Here is a 22,253-nt window from a genome sequence, read left to right on the forward strand (position 1 = left end):
AAAGAAAGAAAGAAAGAAAGAAAGAAAGAAAGAAAGAAAGAAAGAAGGAAGGAAGGAAGGAAGAAAGAAAGGAAGAGAGAAAGGAAGAGAGAGAAAAGTTGGGGGAAGGGAGAGACAATGGACAATGGAGTTAGGTGAGACATTGTAGTGAATTACATTAGCCAAATGTAATTAATGATAGAAAACAAAATATTGATGAACAATTGAATGAAAAACAATAAAAACAAGCTAAACAACCAACCACCACCAACACCAATACACCCAGGTCTGGCCCCAGCTGGCCCTGCGATGGGCAGCCCCACTCCGTCCACCTGTCCCTAGCATGCCCATCGGCCAGACCTGGCCAGTGCGTGGTGCACTGGGATGCAGTGATCCTGACACAGGTCAGCCCCCACACCTGTGCTTGGTGTCCCCACTCAGTGCATCTGTCCAGAGCCTGCCTGTTGTCCTAACCCAGCAGGACCCCTGTTCCTCCATGGAATGAAAGTGAATGGTGCCAACCTGGATGCCAGGGAGCTCGGGTGGCTTAGTGGAAGGAGTTAGCCTGTCATCCCAAAGGTTTGTGGTTCTAATCCACCAGCTGCGCCGCAGGAGAAAGGTGTGCACCCTTCTCTCACGTGATCTGCTGTCTCTGAAAACCCACTCGAAGGTCAGCTATGAGTTGGTTGTGACTCAATGGTACAGAGCATCCTAGATACCAGGTCCATTCCCAGGGCCACTGAGCCCTCACCGGGGTGACCGGGACCAGCCTCCTCCCTTTCTGGCCTTGGAGAAGCTCTTGGTGTGTGTCCACTCACACAGGCTCCCACAGGTCCCGCAGACTCTGCGCACGTGTACGGTGTCCCAACACCACGCATGTCTCAGGCTACCGGCCCAGCACATGGCCAGTCACAGCTCTCAGATCTCTGAGAAGCTGAGGAATGAAACTCACCTGGTTAGATAGAGAGTGCCTGCCAGTGCCTGGGTGCCTGGAGCCTGGAGCCTGGGGACATTTCCATCAGGTACAAGACATGTAGGTTGGAAGTTGGGAGGAACTTAAGGTGGAAATGAATGTTGTGTGTTTCAGTTCCTTTGAAGCAGTGAGTCAATTTTAATTGTTCATTCTTGAGATAGTAAAAGAGGGACTTTAAAAAAAATAATTTTAATGAAAGTTTACAGAGACTTAGGGTTTCCAGTCATTCATTGTTGCACTTCTCTCCCTGCCCACCTGCCCAATTCATTCTTCTCCTTGAAAAGAAAAAGAAAAACTCTTTCATTGATATGCAATCCCTTCCCCCCAAGTCCACTCCACTATGTAGCCTTCACTCTGGACTCCTGTCATGACAATACCTAATCATATATCCCCTTTAAACAGTTCTCTCCCTCCTCTGTTTCAATGCCGTATACATCATTCCTCCGCTCCTTCTCTGTCTTCCCTCAACCTCGATGTCTGCCCCGTGTTACAACAGTGGCCCTATGCAATAATTGTCCTTTTGTGACTGAGATATTTCACTCAGCATAATGTCCTCCAGGGTCATCCATTTTGCATAATATTGCATGAGTTCCTTGTTTTTCAATGCAGTGTACTATTCCATTGTGTGAATATACCAGAGCTTCTCTATCCATTCGTTTGTTGATGGGCACTTGGGTTGTTTCCAGTTCTTTGCTATTGCTAATCAAGCTGCAATAAACATGGGTGTGCATGTATCTGCTTGGGTGGCCATTACGGTTTCTTTAGGGTAAGTTCCCAGTAGAGGAATTGCTGGGTCAAATGGTATTTCTGTTTGCAACTTTTTGAGAATGTGCCATATCGCCTTCCATAGTGGCTGCACCATTTTACACTCTCACCAACAGTGAAGAAGGTTTCCAGTTTCTCCACAACCTCGCCAGCTTTTAATGTTTGCTGTTCCGTTAAATTTTGCTATTCTTACTGGGGTGAGAGGATATCTTATAGTTGTTTTGAAAGAGGGGCTATTTTTAGCATTTCTTTTTTACACAGCTCTTTTAAGGTGGCCTATGCCATAGGAAATCATGCTGTTAACCCAGAAATGGCAGCTCCCTGCCGGTTTCAAATCCCAGGGAGCTCCTATGGGGCGGGGCAGGGAGAGATGGACAATCTCCTGTGGGAATGACAGCCTCTGAGGGTCAGCTCTGAGTCAGTTCTGACTCGATGGCAGTGACTGAGTTCTTTCTGAGCCGAGAGTTCGAACGACGTTGTCTGAGTCGAGTTGTCCTGCTGACCTCAAGGTTGTGGCTTTGTCGGTTTGAATCCTCTAGCAGCTCTGTGGGAGACAGATGGACAGGGTCCTTCTGCGATTTACAGCTTGGGCCTGAGAAACCCAACGGAGGGTCACCGTGAGACTTGATGCCAGTGACGATGAAGATGAATGAATTCTTGATCGTTGAGTCACAGAGCTCAAGTAATCCCCCATTTAAAGCACAGATTAGATGAGTCTGGGCACATGCACAATACACGCAAACATTACTGCCATTGCTTGTTAGAGTATTTCCATCACTTCCAGAAGAAACCCTTTACCATTTAGCTACTGTCCCTGCCTGCAATTTCCTGCCAAACCCAAGGACATGGTTCACCTTTCCCCCAAGGAGTGGCTGATGGAATCAAACCGTCAACCTTTTGCTTATCAGCCTGACACATTTTGTACTAGATCATCAGTGCTCCTCGCACGAAAGTAACCACTGATGGACTTTCTGTCCCTGTGGATTTTCCCATCTGATGCTTCCTATAAGTAGAACCGCACAGTGTGGGGTCTTCACTCTGGTACTTTCCCTTAACATCATGTTGTCCTAGGTTTATCTGCCGTTCAGCATGCACCCCAACTCCATCGGTTCTTTTAGCCCCGGTGACGTAGCACTAGTGAGCCAGGGTGCTAATCAAATGTCAGTGGTTCAGCTCTGTCGAGAAAGATGGAAGCCCCTTCCATTAAGATTCATCGCCTCGGCAACCCACTAGGGTCGCCCGGGTCAGAATGGACTCGGTGGCAGTGAGATGTCCTTATACGGCTCTGGTGGCACAGTGTGCTGAGGCTTGGCTGCTGATGGTTGGTGACCAGCCACTCTGAGGGCAAAGTGGACAGTCTCTGTCCTTACAGATCATGGCTCTGAAACCCAAGGAGGGTTGTTGAGTCAAAACCAACTCAACAGGAGTGCAATCTTTGTAGAAGCGGCCAGCCCACCTCCTGGGGGTCTTCAGTCCTTCACCTTCACCAATCCCCTACTTTCCCAAGTATGATGTTCTTTACCAGGGACTGGTCACTCCTGATAATATGCCTGAATCAAGTGAAGTGAAATCTTACAATGTTTGCTTCTAAGGAGCACTCTGGTTGCACTTTTCCCAAGACAGATTGGTTTGATTTTTTTCTGGCAGTCAGTGAACAGTCAATTCTCTTCTCCAGCGCCATAAATCAGAGGCATCAATTCTTCTCCAGCTCCCTTAGTCATTGTCTAACTTTTACAAGCATGTAAAGCATTTGTAAAAACTACAGTCAGGTGCACCTTAGTCTTTACGTTGTCTAGATGCTCTTCAGCACTTGGAAGAGGCCTTTGACAGCAGATTTGTCCAATGCAAGATGTCTTTTGATTTCTTGACTGCTGTTTTCAGGGGTATTGATTTTGGAGCCAGACAAAATGAAATACTTGTTGCCTATTGGTTCAGTTGTGAAGATTTTTCATTTTCTTGATGTTGACTTGTAATCCATATTGAAGGCTGGAGTCTTTTATCTTCTCCTGTGTTTCAAGTCTTCTTCAGTCCCACCAAGACATTTGTGTTATCTGCAAGATGCAAGCTGTTGATGAGTCTACTTCTAATCCTGCTGCCACCGCCTTGTCCGCATGGTCCAGCTTCTCCAACGATGTGTTCAGCACAGTGAGAAGCTGCTCTGTAATCCCAAAGGCGCACAGGTTGGATCCACCAGCTGTTCTGTGGAAGAAAGAAGGGCGGTCACTTCCTGTGCGATTTACAGCCTCTGAAAAGCCGCTGGCATGTCAGCTATGGGTCAGTTTTAACTCAACGACACAAAACCACAGATTGAATAGATATGGGGAAAGGACACTTTCAACCACACGATTTATTTTAAACCGCGCACTGCTCTCGTTCTGTTGAAATGACTACTTCTTTTTCTAATTACAGGTTTCTTATGAACAACATTAAATATTCTTCTATTTTTACTCTTCTGAATGTACCCATAATTTATTATGACACACATAGCCAGATGCCTTTCATAGTCAATAAGACACAAGTAAATATCTTTCTAGGCATGTTATTAGGAGAGGCTATCTTGGAACAGGACATCATGCTTGGGAAGGTGGAGGGTAGGTGGAAGAGACTGGGACGGATTGACCTGGTGACAACGGGCTCAAGTGTGTCAGAAATGATGAGGATGGCACGGTATAGGGCAGGGCTCAGATCTGTCCTTCGTGGGGTCGCTGTGAGTGGTACCCGCCCCGGGGTCATCTAGTAGCAATCAGCATGTTTCTGATACTCTCTCCTATTAGCCAAGATCCACGTGTGATACCACACGGGCAGCCCTGATAGCACGTTGTGAGGTCCATCCCTCCACTGGTACCTGGGGGTAATATCTGCTCTCATTGTTGGCTTTTATAGTTTTATAGTTTCTGAACACATAAAAATAAAAATTTACAACTTAACAAAAGGCTGTGGTAATAAATACCACACATTGCACACATTGTTTTGTATAATGAGACGAGACATGGTTTAAAAATAGTGCTTGCAAAGGCTCGAGCTTGTCTACCAGCCTTTCCATAAGCGTCGATGACGCTCTCTGCCGTGCTGGGAATAACACTGGAATTCGGCTGGGGACTGCGAGCCCCTTCTCGGGCAGCAGATGCCCCAGCAGTCCTGGGCCCCTTGTCCCAGCCTCTGAGCAACTGTTTAGAGAACTCCTTACTCAGTTTAAACACATCCGCCAGGAATTCCACCTCATTTATTTTGGGTGGAAAAACATGTCAAAGCCCTGGGCAGTTACAGAAACACCCTTCCTGTGCTCCTCGTGGGAGGTATACGCCTGGACGCGGAGGGTGCCGAGTGACCAGGCTCTGTGTGCAGCCGTTTCCTGAGTGCTCTCAATGGAAATCACTTGAACTTTAAGCCAGGGCTTCAAACGGCTCCTTTCCAGTTCAGTCAAGCAAAACCAGTACACACCAGAATTTCTGAACTGTGACGAACCAGGACAATAGGTGGAATGAGAAGAATTGTAATTGACATTACTAGAAACTTAATCTCCTTAGAAAACAAGGGCAGTGTGGACATTACATAGCAACCAAGCCTCTTTACCTGCATAGTTGGCAACGGTGGTGGACGGCACCCAACTTCACCACTCTGATTGGCATCCCAAAGTAATCCAGCCCCGGGCACCAGGCTCCTGAAAGGGCTTACTGTATCTTTTCTGTTCCACCCTCCACGGCTTCCACCTGTAATTTTTGCTGTTCTGGCCACTGTTCCGCTTCACCTAAACTTTAAAAACTCTAGTCTGTTTCTATTTCGATCCATCGGCCGTGACTGAACCAGTTTGAAGCCCTGGTTTAAAGAAGCCTTGGCAGCCTGTTTCCTACAGGTCAGTCACTGAGAACCTTGTGGTGCACGGTTCTCCTCTGACATGCGGGGCTCCGCGTGTTGGAGTGAGCTTGATGACAGCTGGTGGCCTGCATGGTACCCTGGGGTGAAGGCCAGCCGGGCCTGGGGCCCCAGCTGCCCCCTCGGAGGGAGCCACCTTCACTAAGCACCTCATTTTCTCACCTGTAGGGTTGGTAAGCAGATGGCCAGGGCACTGAACAAGACTGCACACAGTAGGCAGCACTTGTCGGTCACTAGTCGGCTTGTGTGTCGCTGTGACGCTGGTAGCCACGAGGCTGGTGTTCCACAAACCAGCAGGCTCCCCTGTGGGAGACAGGTCGCAGGGGAGCTTCCAGACTAAGGCCTGACGATCTGATTCCCGGTGCCAACGGAAATGCTTATAGAGCACAACATTGTCAGACGGAGAGCTGGAAGGGGAGGTTGGAAGGCCCTCCAGACACTCAGCGGCCGTAACAAGATCAAGGGCATCAAAGGCTGTGACGATGGAGCAGGACCAGCCCCGCTTCCTTCTGTTGTACCTGGAGTCACCAGGGCTTAGAGCTGCCTGGCCAGCCCCTAACAGCGACGTGCACGGTGTCCCCCAGAGCCTGCGGGGTACAGGAGGAGTGGGGGCTTCAGCTCTGCTCTCCCGTGTGGGTGCTGCCTCTCCCAGCTCACCTCAATTTCCTCATCTGCGGGGTTCGTAGATTGGGGTCCCTAGAGGGCTGAGAATGCGTAGACACGTGTTCCTGGGCAGAAGCAACATTTTGCTCTGTTGTCATCTGAGTGAAAGTTGATAGGACAGTGGATTTTCCATCCAATCGTCTGTGCCATGTACTGTGACATTGACCTCGGTCCCCAGGTCCTAACAGCTCTCTTCCCACCCCCTCCCCGTACTCCTCACCCACCACCTCTTCGTGCTCCCCACCCATCCCCTCCCTGTGCTCCCCATCCTCCCTCCTTGTGCCTTCTTCCTCCCCTCCATGTGCTTCCTCTCCCCCTCCCCTCCCCTGCTCCCTTGTTCCCCTCCCCGTGCTCCCCACCTACCCCCTCCCTGTGCTCTCCATCCTCCCCTCCATGTGCTTCTTAGTCTCCCCCTCCATGCTTCCCTGTCCTCCCCCTCCTTGTGCTCTCTGTCTTCCTCCCTGTGCTCCCCATCACTCTCTCCCCCTGCTCCCCTGTCCTCCCTCTGTTCCCCTGTCCGCCTCCCCGTGCTCCTCGTCCACTCCCTCCCTCTGCTTCCCTGTCCTCCCTCTCCCCATACTCCCCCACCCTCTCCCTCCCCCTGCTCCCCGTCCACTCTCTCCTGTTTGGCTGACAGGAGTCCACAAGGTGGATACCGTACCGGTGTTAGGGTGACTAAGGGCCACACCTGTCCCTGTGTGACCAGCGAGGCTGGTCTGTCTGTGATTGTGAGTTCTGACCCAGCATTTCCCCCTCCATCATCACTTGGGTTTTACAAGCAACAGCAAGTGGGATGCTCACTTCTCACGGTGGTCACAAGATGACCAGCCCCAGGCCTCTCCCTGCCCAAGTGAGAGTCACTCACTTCAGTGACCACAACCCCAGAGCTACTTCTAATGACCCAGTCAGTGGCCACAGGTGTTCGAAATGTCCTCAGCCCACTCAGTGCCCACTCACAGCCTACAGCCCCAGAGCTCAGCCAGTGGGTCCCAGGAGAGGCGTCCTTCTCCTATAGAAAGACACTTGAAATTGCAAGGTCCTTGTCCCCAGGTCTCCCCATGACAAGGTCAAGGTCCTTGTCACCACGTCTCCCCATGGCAAGGTCTTGCAATGACAATGCATGTGTACACACACAAGCACATATATGCACATTGACACACTCGTGTACACACACACACGCACACACACACACTGAGGCATGCTAGAATTGCCAGAGAGATAAACAATAGTTTTTAAGAGATTGGGGATTTTTTCCCTTCATTATAAGTATGTCCTGTATCACACTTTGGACCTGTAATCAGGAGGAACAAGTCCCTGGAGGACATCATGACTGGAAAAGTGGGGGATCAGAGGAGGAGAGGAAGACCCTTAACAAGACAGACAGATGACGTGACTGCAGCAGTGAGTGGGCTCCAGTGCTGCCGAGACCGTGAGGCCAAGGCAGCTCAGGTGGACTTTCGCTCCAATAACACAGCAGAGATGCTGGTGTTTTTCTTTACTAGCAATTAAACGAGTCCCTGGTGGTGTGAATTATTAACATGCTCAGCTTCTCACCAAAAGATTGGAGGTTCAAGACCACCTGGGGGTGTCTCTGTCCGCCAGCGTGGAGGCCGTCCACCCACCCCTGCTGCTATGCCCAGGGGATCTTCTGGAGGCCAGCAATGCTGGCACATCCCTGGGTGGGCTGTGACTCACTGGCCAGTCTGTCCTTGGATTTCACCCTGTGCCTCCCACTCGGCTTGCTTCCTGAAGACAGAGGCGTGGTGTGCACGCTTCCATGCCTGACTTCACTTTTCCAAGTCTTGTTTTGAGGGTGCATGAGTCAGCTTGGCCTCCAGGCACTGGCCACAGTCACTGGCCAAGCCATCTAGTCACAGTGTCTGAGCCTCAGTGTCCTCACCTGTAAAATGGGGCTAGCTCTGCTCACCCATCATCTTGTACAGACTGTCAGACCCTGCCCAGGATGCCACCGAGTCTGGAAAGGGCTCTGTCCTGCCCCCAAGTGTGTCCATGACCCCACAGACTGCAGGCGGCTTCCTGGCCTCGCCCTGCAGCTGGGCACAGGGGACAGGTGGCAGTGAGGGAGAGCTGGACATCTGAGCGGGCTGCAGTCCGCTAATGGCTCACCCTCCTGTGAGGAGGCGGGTGCTCCCTCCTGCGTGGAACAAGTGCCCTTGTGTCCTGGGGGAATTGAGATGGGCTCAGAGGAAGACTCAGGTGTTGGTGCCTTATCTCTCCTGGCAAGCGGGGCCTTTGGGCCTGCTCCTCACTGCCAAGCGTGGCATGAATAATACAAAGCCTGGCATTGGGCTCCTGGCCAGCTGGCTGGCCGCCTTGGGAGCTGATGGAATCAGCGGGAAGACATGGGGCCTCAGGCAGCATCCAGATCCCAGGAAGGACTGGGCCACGGAGCGGAGTGGAAGGGCTGGGTTTGTGTGCACAAGACATGCAGGTGTCTACCCAGCGTGAACCCTCAGGGCTCATGAGCTGTGTGTCCTTGAGCAAGTCATCCAGCTTCTCTGAGCGTCATCTTCCAGTCTGGGACTTGCTGTCTACCTTGTAGGATGGTTGTGGGGATCCTGGGGGTAGGAAGTGCCAGCAGGTGCACTGAGGAGGACAGCGTCTGTGCGCCTCTGGACCACCTCCTCCACTAGGGCCCGTACTAATGACTCAGACTCATGTCTACCCCACAGGCAGGACCAAACCCACCAGCCCTGCACCGTCCCCCCATCTCTGTGCTCAGACTCGCTGGTGCGGCCACTGGGTCAGTCCCCCTCTGTGAGGGTCTTCCTCTCCTTGGCTGATGCTTCACCTAATCAATATGATGTTCTTCTCCAGGGACCAGGCAGGCCCTCCTGAGCACATGTCTGATATATGTGACACTCGATTCTGATGTGTATGATGCTGACGGGTGCTCCATCAGCCATGTGGACGATGGTGGTGGACGTGCTGGCCAGGGGGAGGTGCTGGGATCGTGGGGAGGGCTGTAGGAAGCAAGGGCAGGAGTCAGACCCTGGGTCAAGGGTCAGGACTGGGAGAGAGTCTTTAGAGATGAGGACAGGGGGGGCCCAGTGAGCCCCAGGGGCCTTCCTGGCCACCTCACCAACAAGTGATAGCACCTGGAGGTGCGTGGTCTCTGCTATCCCACGGACCAGCAAGAGAACAGGAAGATGTGACCTGGAGAAAATACAGCCAGAGTGCTCCCTGGAGGCTAAGATGACACAGTTGGTCTCACACTTTGGGTATGTTGTTAGGGGAGGCTATTCCTTGGAGAAGGACATCATGCTTGGAAAGGTCGAAGGATGGGGAGGGAGAGGAAAATCCTGCATGAAATGGACTCACACAGTGACTGCAGCCATGGACTTGAGGGTGTCGGAGATGATGAGGGCGATGCTGAAGGGAGAGAGGAGCCTCTGTTCATAGGGTCACACCTGACTGGGAGTCATACTCGACACGCTGGCACCTAGCAACAACTGCCCCTCTTATCACACTGGGCGGACTCTGCCCCCTCCCCCACCTGGCCCAGGAGGCATCATGGGGGAGGGGCAGCAGCAGTGGTGTACTCGGCAAAGGGATCTCCTGGTCCCCAGGGCCCTGGACTAGGTCGCCCAGATGCCGCCTGAGTGTGCGGAGCCCTGTGACTTCAGGTGGCTCTGGGCCGGTGGGTGGGCAGCCTGGACGATGGCCCCATGAATCAGCTCTCCTGCCCACTGACGGAGGGGAGGAGGCAGAGGCTGACCCTCAAGGCCACCACTTCCTGCTGTGCTGTGAGTCATGGCCTGGCGAGTGGCCCAGACCATGGCCAGTGGGGAGCTCTGGCTGGGCAACCTGGGGTTACAGGGTGGCCCGGCCCAGCCTGGGGCACTTGCTACCTCAGCTCCTTTAAGAACTTAGACTTCAGAAAAGAGGGTTTTGTGGAGACTCAGCTAGTCCTTCCAGAATGCCAAGTTCATCAGCTTCAAATCTCAGTGCTGAGTGGGCTTCGCAACCACCCAGAGAGGTCTCAGCCACATGGGCACCCCTGAGATCTGTGCTCCCACCACGTGTGCAGCTTACGGTCACAGGCAGACCCTCCCTGACACCTCGCGTTCTCTCTCAGGTCCACCTTCCTGTCCCACAGTTACGCGTGTCCTCGAGTGGGCAGGACCTTCAGAGGCTCATATTCAGGCTCTTAGGGACGTGTGCCCACATCACAGGGCCCACATGTGCCCACATACACACAGACAGGCACACACACACAGACAGGCGCGCACACACAGCCCAGCTCTGTGACACCAAGGCACCTGTTCAGAGTGCTCAGAACTTCCTGAGGGTGGGGTCCTGTGTGTCCCACAGCTCCTTCTCCTGTGCCCCTGGGACCCTCCTGGACAAGCCCACCCCAGGGCACACACACGGCCTGCCCCTATGCGTACCCGTGCTCACATGATTTCCACCACGCTGATGTCACACACTCTGCTCCTGACTGAGACGCCCCACAGCCTTGGTACTGAGGTGAGGGCATGAGCTAGTTCAAGTTCAAGAAACAAGATCAAGACTGAGCAATACCAGAGAGGCTTGCAAGCAGGCCATGCCAGATGGTACATCGATGATTCACTCTCCCGGCTCCCTGAGGAACCTTTGAACTGGGTTGTGACTCCTTTGGGAAAACCGTAAGGCACCCCACTCTCCGTCCAAATTTAAGCCCTGCTTATTAAATGTTCTCAAAGCTACACGCACAGGGTGAAGCGTGGGGGTTTCTCACGACCGTGTCCCTGCAGAACAAAACCCCAAGAACAGGGAGGCTCTTTCTCCTGGGAGCAAGAAGGCAAGGAAACAGGTGTTGATTAAGCACCATGGCTGTCCACCCAAGGGTCGGCGGTTTGAATCCACCAGCTGCTCAACAGGAGAAAGAGGGGGCAGTCTGTGACCCCAGAAGCCCTGTGGTCAGCTGGGCTCCACCCTCCAAGGATGCTTGGGGACGGAACGGAGTCATTCAGCAGAAGCGTGTTTGGTTTTCACTTTATGCTACGGTGCTCCTGATTTAAACTATGACCTAGTCATGATATACGATTGCCTAGTATACAAGCGGGAGCGGAGTAAGGAAGACTGAAGAAGGGATGCTTTTGAATTACGATATTTGCAAGGAATACTGAACACACCACGGACTGCCGGAAGGACAGACAGATCTGTCTTGGAAGACATACACCAGAACGCTCCTCAGAAGCTGGGTGATTTGAGTAGACTTCGCTTCACTTACTTTGGACGTGTTATCGGGGGTCCAGTCCAGGGGAAGGACACGGTGCTTGGTGAAGCAGAGAGTCAGAGGGACGAGGAAGACCCAGTCAGCTGGACCGGCACACAGGCTGCTGCAGTGGGCTCCAACGGGCAGTGACGGTGGCACAGACTGCCTGGTGCTCTCCGGTCCTCCAGGGGGTCAGGATGAGCTGGAACAACTCCATGGCACCTAACAACGACAACGGGATCAAGTACACAGGCCCCCCTGGGCTCGGGCTCTACCTCAGTGTGTGCCCCACTGCGTGTGAGCGCTGAGCACAAGGCCTGGCTTCCCCCTCTTCCATAGACACCTGCTCCCCCCAAGCTGTTAAGATTCGCTGTTTTTCTGGGTCACTAAAGAAGAAAAGAGCCCTGGTGGCCTAATGGTAAGGGATTGCACTGGTAACCCAAAGGTACTTGGTTTGAATCTACCAGCTACTCTACAGGAGAAGGATAGGCAGTTTCCTCTGGAGCGATTTATTGCCTCTGAAAACTCACTGGAGGGTCAGCTATGGGTCAGATCCAAGTTGATGGTACACAACAACAACAACAAAGAAGAAAGGACCCTGCCGTTGAGTCTCTGGAGTGCACCATGCCATCCTGACGGGAAGACTCATACAAGCGTCCAAAATCAGCAGCGAGAGTCGGTGCTCTGGTGGTAACTGAGAGGACAGCTGTGCTCCTCAGGGCTGTCAGTGGGTGATTTTTCAGAAGTAGTTTACAGGCCTTTCTCTCAAGGCACCTTTGGGAGGATTCAAACTTCCAACCATTTGAATAGCAACTGAATGCGTCAATTTTGCATTACCTATAAGCTCCTATTCCAATGTGGGGCTCAGAGTGGGTGTAAGTCTCAGAAGTGATGGATGCAAGTTCCATGCAGGAATTGGCTTCCCCATTGAACAGACAGGAAGACTGAGGCTCAGAAAGCAGGCTAGCCTGCCTGGGGGGCTTTTTGGCTCACAGTGTGGTACCGTCAGAGGTTTATTCTCAGCTCGCTGTGGCATGAAGCTCCTGCTTGACTTGTCTGCAGGATGAAGATGGTGGGAAAGAGTGGAAGGGAAGTGGAGACTTGCCTCAGTTTCCCTAGAATGCTGCTGGTTCACCTGCTCTGTGGTGCAGCCTCCCACTCCAGGTTCCTGGGACATTGGGCTTCACTCAGTTTCCCCATGCTGGACTAAAGACAGACTGTTCAGAGTCAGACACAATTCTGGGGGGAGCCATGGTCCAGGGAGAGGACACGAGGCCCTCCCCGGGTCCGGTCTGAGGTCTCCATCTGTGCTTGGCATGATTCATCCCAGAAGGATTTTTCACAGACGGCACTGGTCTTGGAAGGCAGTGAGCTCATGAATATGCAACACTACTCTCTTAAATTATGCATTCTATAGGGGCCCTGGGGAGAGGCCAAGAGAGCTGAGGGGCCCCCAGAGGGACAGATGGCAGCTCTCTCAGACCTCCTGGTACCCCACCATTCCTGCCCCTCCTCCTCTCTTAGGAGTGAGCGTCTGCTCCTGGCTAGGGAACAACGTGGGCTCAGAGACTGCCTGGTCTAGGGACAAACTGGACTTGGGGATGGCCTGGGCTGTAGTCTCAGGGGAACGGGGCTTCCTGTCCTCGTCACTTCACTGAAATCAGCCCCTGTGGGTTCTGCTGGTTAAGCCCCAAGTGTGGAGCCCACCGTCATGGCCTCGGGGTGGAGGGACACGACCTTATCTGACCAAGAGGCCACCCACAGACTTGCACTTGTTTGCAGGCTGGAACGTGGAGGTCCAGTCGCACGAAGTAAATTCGAGGAGGTCATGTTCCATGTGGAAGAGTGAACGCAGGACACTTGACCTGTTCAGAGCTCAGGGCTGGAGCCCACTTCCCACAGCAGAGAGAGAAGGAGTGTCTGCTACCTGAGCCCAGGCACCTGGGACAAGCACAGGGGCTGACTCTTGGCTCTGCTCCTCTGCAGAACGAGCCTCCACCACCCACAGTGCTGCCGCTGGGTGCCCGTGAGTGCTGGGCCGTAGTGGACACACCTCAGTCAAGGTTGAGGTTCCGGGGGAGCCTTGCGAGGCCGGCTGCTGGTGACCATCACCACCCACAACAAGGTCTCCCTTGCTGCCCAGCATCTCTGCTTTCACGGCCCGGGTCTTGCTACCCTGGCCACATGTTGTTGTTAAGTGCTGTTGAGTTGCAGGCGACTCATAGCAACCCTATGAAGCAGAGTCCTTGACGCTTGGGTGCCTTTCATCCTCTCTCCAGGTTCATAGGGTTTCAGGAGGCAAGTTATTATGGAAGTGGATGCCACTCCTGGCCACATACTGACACAAAAATTTAGTGCCATCTGCGGGGCGGGGTGGTTCCCTGTGGCTTCCTGTGACTATTGGGAAAGGACCCCTGGTGGTGCAGTGCTTGCAGAACCTGACTGCTGGTCAGAAGGTTGGCAGTGGTGCCTCAGGCAGAAGACGAGGCCATCACTCCTGGAAAGATGCGCTGCCTTGGAAAACCCGGGGAAGTTCTGCTCTGCGCTGAGAAGAGCTAAGAGTTGGAATCAACTCGCCAGCAATGGAGCTGGCTACCTTCTGGTGGTTACTGGTGTCTTAGAGAGATCCTTCAAGGCAGGACGGTGAAACTTCGTGTCATGTGCTTTGGGCCTGTTTTTAGGAGAGGTCAGTCCTTGGAAAAAGACATCTTGCTGGGAAAGGTAGAAGGTCAGGGAAAAAGAAGAAGACACTCAAGGAGATGGATCAGGACAGTGAGAATAACCATAGGCTGGAGTGTGGTGCGAAGTGCGAGCTGGCACACGGGAGGGCAGCGTTCAGACCTGTTGTTCATCGGACCGTTCTGAGTCGTAGTCAATTCAACAGCACCTGACAACAGCAACCACACAGCTCATTCTGTCTTTGATCATTGGTACTCAATGCTTCAAATACATTCTTAAGATGGTTTTTAATTTGTGTGGGTTAGACTCAAGATCATATTTTGGTTCTTGTGGACTTGTTTTCATTTTCTTCAGCCTCAATTTGAATGTGCACATAAGTACTTGATGATCTGTTCCCCATTCAGGAGATGCATTACACTGACCAAGAAAATCTGAAATCAGAGACCTGCAAATTATTGAGATGCAATGATGTTGGTTTGAGGACTAAGGTACCCCTGATTCAAACTTTCCAATCAACTGATATGTTGCTGAGAGCTGGGCAGTGAATAAGGATAACAAAAAAAGAATTGATGCCTTTGAGCTACGGTGTTGGAGAAGAGCACTGAACACCCCGTGGGTGGCCAAAAGGACAAACAGATGTATCTCGGAAGGTGCAGCCAGAGTGCTCCTTGGAGGCAAAGCGTATTAAAGCTTCACGTCACACACTTTGTCATGTTGCCGGGAGAGGCTGCTCACTGGAGAGGGACATCATGCTAAGAAAGGTGGAGCGTGAGAGAAAGAGATGAGGACCCTCAGTCAGGTGGGGTGACGCAGTGCCTGCAGCAATGGGCTCACGTGTGTCAGGTTGTGACGATGGCACAGGATAGGACAGGGTGCAGATCTGTGGTTCACAGGGTCGCTGTGGATTGTAGCTCATTCAACAGCAACAACAACAACAACAACACTGAGGCCTTGCCTGCTGCTTTGACCCTTCCAGGCTCTGGGGAGGAACGAGGCTGCTGTGTGACTGTCCAAGCCTCAGCCACAGAGGTCACCCAGCCGGCGTGGCTGACTCAGGACCAGATCTGCCGAGGCCAGGCCTGAGCAGAGTTGGGTTTTTTGTCTCTCGTTTTTAAGGACAAACAAACCCGCACGGCTGTCCGGTGGACTCCGATGCACAGCAACCCCGTGGGACAGAGTGGAACTGGCCCGGAGCGTTCCCGTGAGCAAATCTTTACGGAAGCAGATTGCTCCTCTTCCTCTCTAGGAGCCGTGGCCGGGTCCAAACCCTCGACCTGGAGCTCTTTAACTGCCTCCCACCCCCGCAGTAGAACACTTTAACCACTGTGCCACTGGGCTCATTTTGCAATGATGGTGCATGTGTGCCAAAATACATTTTCCACTGCAATCATTTTTACATCTACAGCCCAAAGGCATTAATTACACCCCTGAGCTGTACAGACACCACCACTGCCCACTTCTAGATGCTTCTGTAACCCTCCACAGTAACGCAGCATCCCCTTACGTCGTACCCCTTACTTCCCCTCTTCCAGCACCTCACACCCCCTCTCCCTTAGCCCTTCACACCCCCTGTCCCAGCCCCTCACACCCCCTCTCCCTCAGCCCCGTATCTCCTCATTTGCTTTCTGTCTCTGTGAATTTGCCTGTTCCAGGTGTTTCTTCTAAGTGGGACCTTCCAAGGTTGGTCCTTTCATGACATGGGCTTCACTCAGCGTGATGGGTCATGGGTCATTGTGTTGTAGCAAGTGCCGGAAGGTCATTCCTCTTGATGGCTGAGCAGTGCTTGGCTGCGTGATCAGACCACGTGTGTCGGTCCTTTCCTCGGCTGATGGACAGTGACTTGTGTCCACCATCTTTGGTTATTGCAGGAAGCACCCTAGTGAACATCGTTGTCTGTGTATCTGTCTGACTCCTTATTTTCTGCTTTGCTGATATGTGTCTAGGGGTGGGATTTCTGGATGGTACAGTAGTTTTATACTTTACTTTTGAAGAACCTTCCAGGCTCCTTTCCACACTGCACCGTGTTACCGTCCCACTCACAGGAGGTTCTCATTTCTCCACATCTTCACCAGCGTCTGTTGTTTTCAAATCGTCGCCATCTGAGTGGGGTGAGGTGGTGCCTCAGCGTGGCTAGCTCTGTCTCACACGTTCTGGTCATCTTGTTAGGAGAGGCTACTTCTTGGGAAGGGACATCATGTTTGGAAGGTGGAGGGTCAACAACAGAGAGGAAGACCCTCAATGAGATGTGGTGACACAGTGGCTGCAGGAATGGACTTGAGGGTGTGGGGGATGAGAAGGATGGCACAGGACAGGGCAGGGTTCAGATCTGTTCACAGGGCTGTTGTGGGTTCTATGAAACTCGACAGCACCTAACAACAACAATAACATCAATGCTCATCACTTGTCTGTTGGTTTGCTGCATTGTGGCAGCAGACACGTTGCTGTGCTGTTGGAAACTATACTATCCATCTTTCAAACAGCAGCAGGGTCAGCCACGGTTTCAGCCGTTTCCAGACTAAGAAGCAGAACTGCTGATTCACTTATGAAATAAGAGGCCCTGGAAACCTCTGTGAGTAACAGTAGACTATTATCTGGTACTGGCCGGAAGAGAAGTACCTCAGCTTGGAAGGCACTCAAAGCACTACTGGACAAAATAGAGGGTCAGTGAATAAAGAGGAAGACACACACTGACCTGGGCTTATACAGTAGCCTCTGCGGTGGCTCAACACGGCAGATTGGCAAGTGGTACCGAGCTGGGCAGGGTTTTGTTCTGTTCAGACTTTGGGTTGATGTGGGTTGGAATCAGTTGCACCTTAACAGCAGCAATGACTCCTGATGTTCACGTGCTATTGGCCAGCGTGTATATTCTCTGGTAAATATGTATTTGGGTCCTTTGCCTGTGTTCTTGAATGGCATCTTAGAGGAGCTTAAACTAGCCTCTGAAGTAGGGCTTGGGAGACACACCTCCCAGACCCTGGAAACATGCATGGCTCGAGAGCTGGGCTTAAAGCAGTCCTTTAAAAAAACCACCCAAACCCGAAACGTGTGTATTTATATAAAAAACACAAGCTCTACAGAAAGCTGGTTGAAGGGAGAAAAGGAAAATGAAATCAGCAGTAATCATTCACTTAGAAAGCAGCCCTGGGTGGGTGGGTGCGGCTTCCTTTCTCTTACAGCCTCTCTCTGAGTGGAGCTGCCCATAAAAATGTCCTTTAAATGGCATCTCCTGGTTCTTTCCCTCCTCATGTGCCGTAAGTTCTCCCCACATTGCTGCATTAGCCTCATAATTAGCATTCTTAGTGCCTGCAGGCCATGGAGTGGGATGTGCTGACCTCATGCACGGAACTCTTCCCTTATGTTGGGTGTTCCTGCACAGGACTTTAATAGTCCCTGTTAGAGGAAATGGCTCTCAGCTTTCCTTCATTTCCATCGTATGCTGTGTCACTAATGGGAGACAGCGCCCGACGCTCCTTCCACAGCAGACCTTTTACAGCTCGCCACCCATCCGCTCCCTGTCCTCATCCCAGTAACTTGCAGTGAGCCAGCAGGTTCAGAGCTGGGATTCAAACAGAGGGGACATCAAGGCCTGACCCTGGAAGAGCCACAGAAGAACGAGGAAAGATGAAATAAGAAACTCCAAAGGAGTGTCAGAGGCTATGTTGTCATTGTAAAGGGCCATCAAGGCAAGCCTGCCTCGACACGCAGCCCTGTGTACAACAGAGGCGGACGGCTAGTCCTGCCTCCAGTCTCCTAGTCAGAAAGTTCCACTGAGACCCGTCACCAGGATTGACCCTGCTGGTATTTGAAGAACCCGGGACACAGATGCCAACATCACAGTAACACGCAAGCTGCTCAGAACAACAAGCAGACCCATGGAAGCGGCAGTCAAGAGGGTAAACATACTGAATCGGGCAGGTATGCAGCACAGGACTTCTTTAAAGCGTGAAGGAACAGGATGCCACTTAGAGAACTCAGGTGCTCTTGGCTCGAGCCATGGCATTTTCACTTGCTTTGTATCTATGTGAAAGCTGCACAATGAGTAAGGGAGCCTGGAGAACGGTGGTGCTGGTGAGGATGGTTGAGTATGCCAAGGGGTCCCGGAAGAACAAGCAAAGCTGTGGTGGCAGCAGCGCGCTAGAATGTTCCGTGGAGGTGGGGATGCTGAGACTCTGCCTTGCTTTCTGTGGGTATGTCAGCAGAGGGTCAGTCCACGGAGAAGGGGATCATGCTTGGTGAAGCAGAGGGTCAGAGAGAAAGGAAAGACCCTCAGAGAGGTGGGTCAACACAGCAGTGGCACCACTGGAGTCCAGGATGAGGATCAGGATGGGCAGGACCAGACGGCAGAGGACCAAGCTGCGTCCTACAGGGATCCACACCATGGTCCTGCTGGAACTGAGAAGGAGGTGGTCTGCTGGACCAGGAAGGGGAGACGTCTGAGCTGCAGTCCAGGTCCGACTGCTGAACTCTAACGCTTGTTGATGTCTTGCTTGATGTCCTACAGGAGGGAACATTCTTCAGTCGGCGCCATCCTGCCTGTGGCTGCCACACGGGAGCCAGTGGTTCAGCTGTTGTGCCAGCCCATCTTGGTGGTTCTGTTTTTAACTTGCAATTGCGATGTGAATGAACGTTAACAGGGCAGGTTGGTTTTCTGTTCAACAATTCATGCACGTTTTGCTCTGTGACATTTGTTGCAATCCTCACAATGTGACAACACTTGTCCTGTTCCCTCCTGGTGTTTCCTGCCTCCATTTATCATTCTTGCACGTCCTTTCCTGCCTTAAAACTTTGTTTTGGGGACAATGCTGCTGTAGTTGATTGTTCATGGGTCTCGCACAGCCGATTGTACTAGTGAGTGTGTGCCTGTCTAGTGCTACTCTCCACCTTACAGATCTGCCATTTGGCTGAAAGTTGGGTCACACACAGTTACAGGCTGAAGAATGACTAAAGTGGTAGTGTCAAGGCTTCCATCAGTCTTGAGCCGACCTATGAGCCTGCTCTTCTTTCAATGAGTATTAATTTTGTTCTGCCTTTCCCTCCTGCTCTATCCGGGGCCTTCTGCTGTGATTCCTTTCAGGGTGGCCAGAGGTGGTGGCTGGGCACTGTGTTGTCCTTCTGATCTCAGAGTCCAGTCTACTTTGTTGAGGATCTTCCTCTTTTTTCTCTGACCTCTTCCAGACATAATGCCCATTTCCAGGGTCTGGTCCCACCTGAGAACGTGCCCGAAGCCAATGGCACCGAGTGCACCATTCTCACTCCTAACGAGCTCATTAGACCGATTTGTTTGTTGTTCCCGCATTCCATGTCTCCAGAATTCGTCACCAACACAATCATCCAAATAGATAGGTCTGCTTTGCTCCTCCTTCATTTCTTCCTAGTGAAAAACCCAGGTGGACTGTACTTGGCCTTGGAGCCACATATTTGGTCAAGCGCATACTGAGTGTCTTGATGGGTCGTTGGCTTGATTGAGCATGGGTCCAAGTCAGTGGCTAAGGAGGCCTGAGTCACTGTCCTTGCCCCTCAGCCTGGTATCTCATCATCATCCACAGAGCCACCGAACAGCGTCAGGCTAGCTGACCAGTAACATCAGTGTGATCTAATAACTGCATTTAGACGAGACTTTATGTTCACCTCAAGCTCAACAGCCACGTTTGGTCTCATCATCCCTGCGATTCTATCAGTGATCAACTGTTCCCCCAAATCCACATCCATAACATGTTTGACTTGGCAAGGGACGCTGTCCAAGCTAACGGCGCCGGCAGATTCCACAAGGTCTTGATTGATACTGAGCAGAAGTCATAGTAATAAACGGCCAATTCTCATTTTGCAGCAAGAGGAGGCCGATGTTCGCCGGAGAAAGCTCGTCGGTTGCCAATGGAGCGGGCTGAGGGTCGCCGGCGAGCAGAGGGCAATCCATCATGCTGAGTGTTTACTTAGAAAACGCAGCCCGCTCGTGGGGAGCTGGGGCCTTCCAAGGCTCTCTAGCTGGCTCTGCTGATTCATATTCCCATAATTCCTTCACCACATAATATTTTCCCATTGCCATGGCGACCGTGTGAGAAGAAGCCTGGTGAGAGACTGCAGGGCTGACTTCTCCCTGCGCACAACCAAAACTCCCCTTCGACCAGTAGGTGGGCCCTGGACTGTTCGTGCTCCATTAAACAGATTACCATGGTGACGGCCACCACTCAGGGAACGAGGTACACGCGGCAGTTAGCCCTGCTTCTGGAACTTTCTAACTGGTGACATTGGCCAAGCAGCTTTGCTTTCTTGAGTCCCAGTTCTCCTTCTCTGTAAAATGGATGGAGAATGAGAATTGGGTGCTTTGTAGAATGGTTAGACACCCTGGTGGTGCAATGATTAAGTGCTTGACCGCTAGCTCAAAAAACCATTCCACAGAAGACAGTCTTTTTCTGCAAAGCTCCGAGCCTTGGAGACCCTCCAGGGCAGTGCCATTCTGTCTGGGTTGCTATGAGTTTGAAGCAACCTGATGGCAGGAGGCTTTTTTGCAGAAAAGATTGGGGGGGAAATGCAAATCATTTACACATTTTCAAAGCCCAGTTAAAAAATAAATGAAAAGCCCCTTTTTTCCAGGTCACGCAGTGGTACAAAACTGGGTAAGGAACTTGGCTGTTAACTGAAAGATTGAGGGTTCTGTCCACCCAGAGATCCTTCAGAGGAAGTTCTTAGTTATCTATTTAAACAAATCAGACGTTAAAACTCTGTGCAGGTCAATTCCACTCTGTGTGGCCATGAGTCAACTTGATGACAATGGGTTGGTTTGGGGTTTGTTGTTGGGGTTTTTAGAAAGAAGAAGAGAGTCTTGAGGAAAACACTTCTGAAAATGAAGACTACACCCTGCTCCAGGGTGACGGATGTGATGAAGAGACAGAGCTTTAGTCTGAGCTTACGTTCACGGTTTTACGGTGTGATTACAGGAAGCGGGACTGGAGTGATTGGCATCGAGTAAATGGAACCCAGGGAAATGCTTTCTGTTTTAGTCCCTTTGTGTTTTCTCATTGATACCTTTCTATGGGTAGCAGGACTGATGCAGTAAGACTTTCCTTTTCCTTTGGTTCTATGTGTTTTTAATATTTTAGTTGATATATGAGAATGCCGTCACTAGGTTTTGAGTTGGTCTTCTCTTTGTTGTTGTTGTTGGTAGGGGTAGTTAGGTTCTTGTTAGTCGAGTACAACCCATAGTGACCCTGTGAACAACAGATCTGAACCCAGTCCTGTCCTGTGCCATCCTCACACTTCCTGACACACAAGAGCCCATTGCGGCAGTGACCATGTCAGTCCACCTGCTTGAAGGTCTTCTTCTCCATCCTTCCCAGCGTCAGCCCCTCCAAGAAACAGGTACAAAGTATTTGAGGTGAAGCCTCATCATTCCTGCCTCCGAAAAACACGCTGGCTGCAACTTCTCCAAAACATTTTTGTTTTGTTCTTTTGGCAGTCCATGGGATGCTCGGTGCTCTTCTCCAACACCATAGCTCAAAGGCATGGCTTGTTCTTCAGTCACCCCTATTCATTGTCCAGCTCCAGATGCATAGCAAGTGAGCGGAAAGACCATGACCTGAATCAGATGCACCTTAGTCCTCAAACTGACATCATTACTCCTCAATAATTTGGAGAGGCCCCTGACTGAAGACTTTCCCAATGTGATTTGTCTTTTAATTTCCTGGCTGCTGGTACCAAGAGTGTTGATTGTACAGCCGAGCAAACTGAAGCTGTCAACAATCTCAATCTCTTTACCATCCATCATAATGCTGCCAATTGGCCCAGTGGTGAGAATCTTTGTTTTCTTCTTAATTTTTATTTATTTAAAAAAATTATTAGTATTTTTTTGTGCGTACCATCAAATCAGCTCTGACTGGTACAGGAGGAAATTGTGCCTCCTTCTCCAGTAGAGCATCTGGAATCTTTGTTGTCTTGATATTGAGCCTCAAACCGTATTGAAGGCTCAGTCCTTGACCTTCTGCAGCAAGCGCTTCAGGTCCTCTTCAGTTTCAGCAAGCAGGATTGTGTCATCTGCATGTTGTTGTTGTTATGTGTCGTCGAGTCGCTTGCGACTCATAGCGACCCTATGTACAACAGCCCTAA

The sequence above is a fragment of the Elephantulus edwardii genome, unplaced genomic scaffold (genome assembly GCF_000299155.1).
Source record: "Elephantulus edwardii isolate Elephantulus edwardi_28Jun2011 unplaced genomic scaffold, EleEdw1.0 scaffold00002, whole genome shotgun sequence".
NCBI classification, from domain to species: Eukaryota; Metazoa; Chordata; class Mammalia; order Macroscelidea; family Macroscelididae; genus Elephantulus; species Elephantulus edwardii.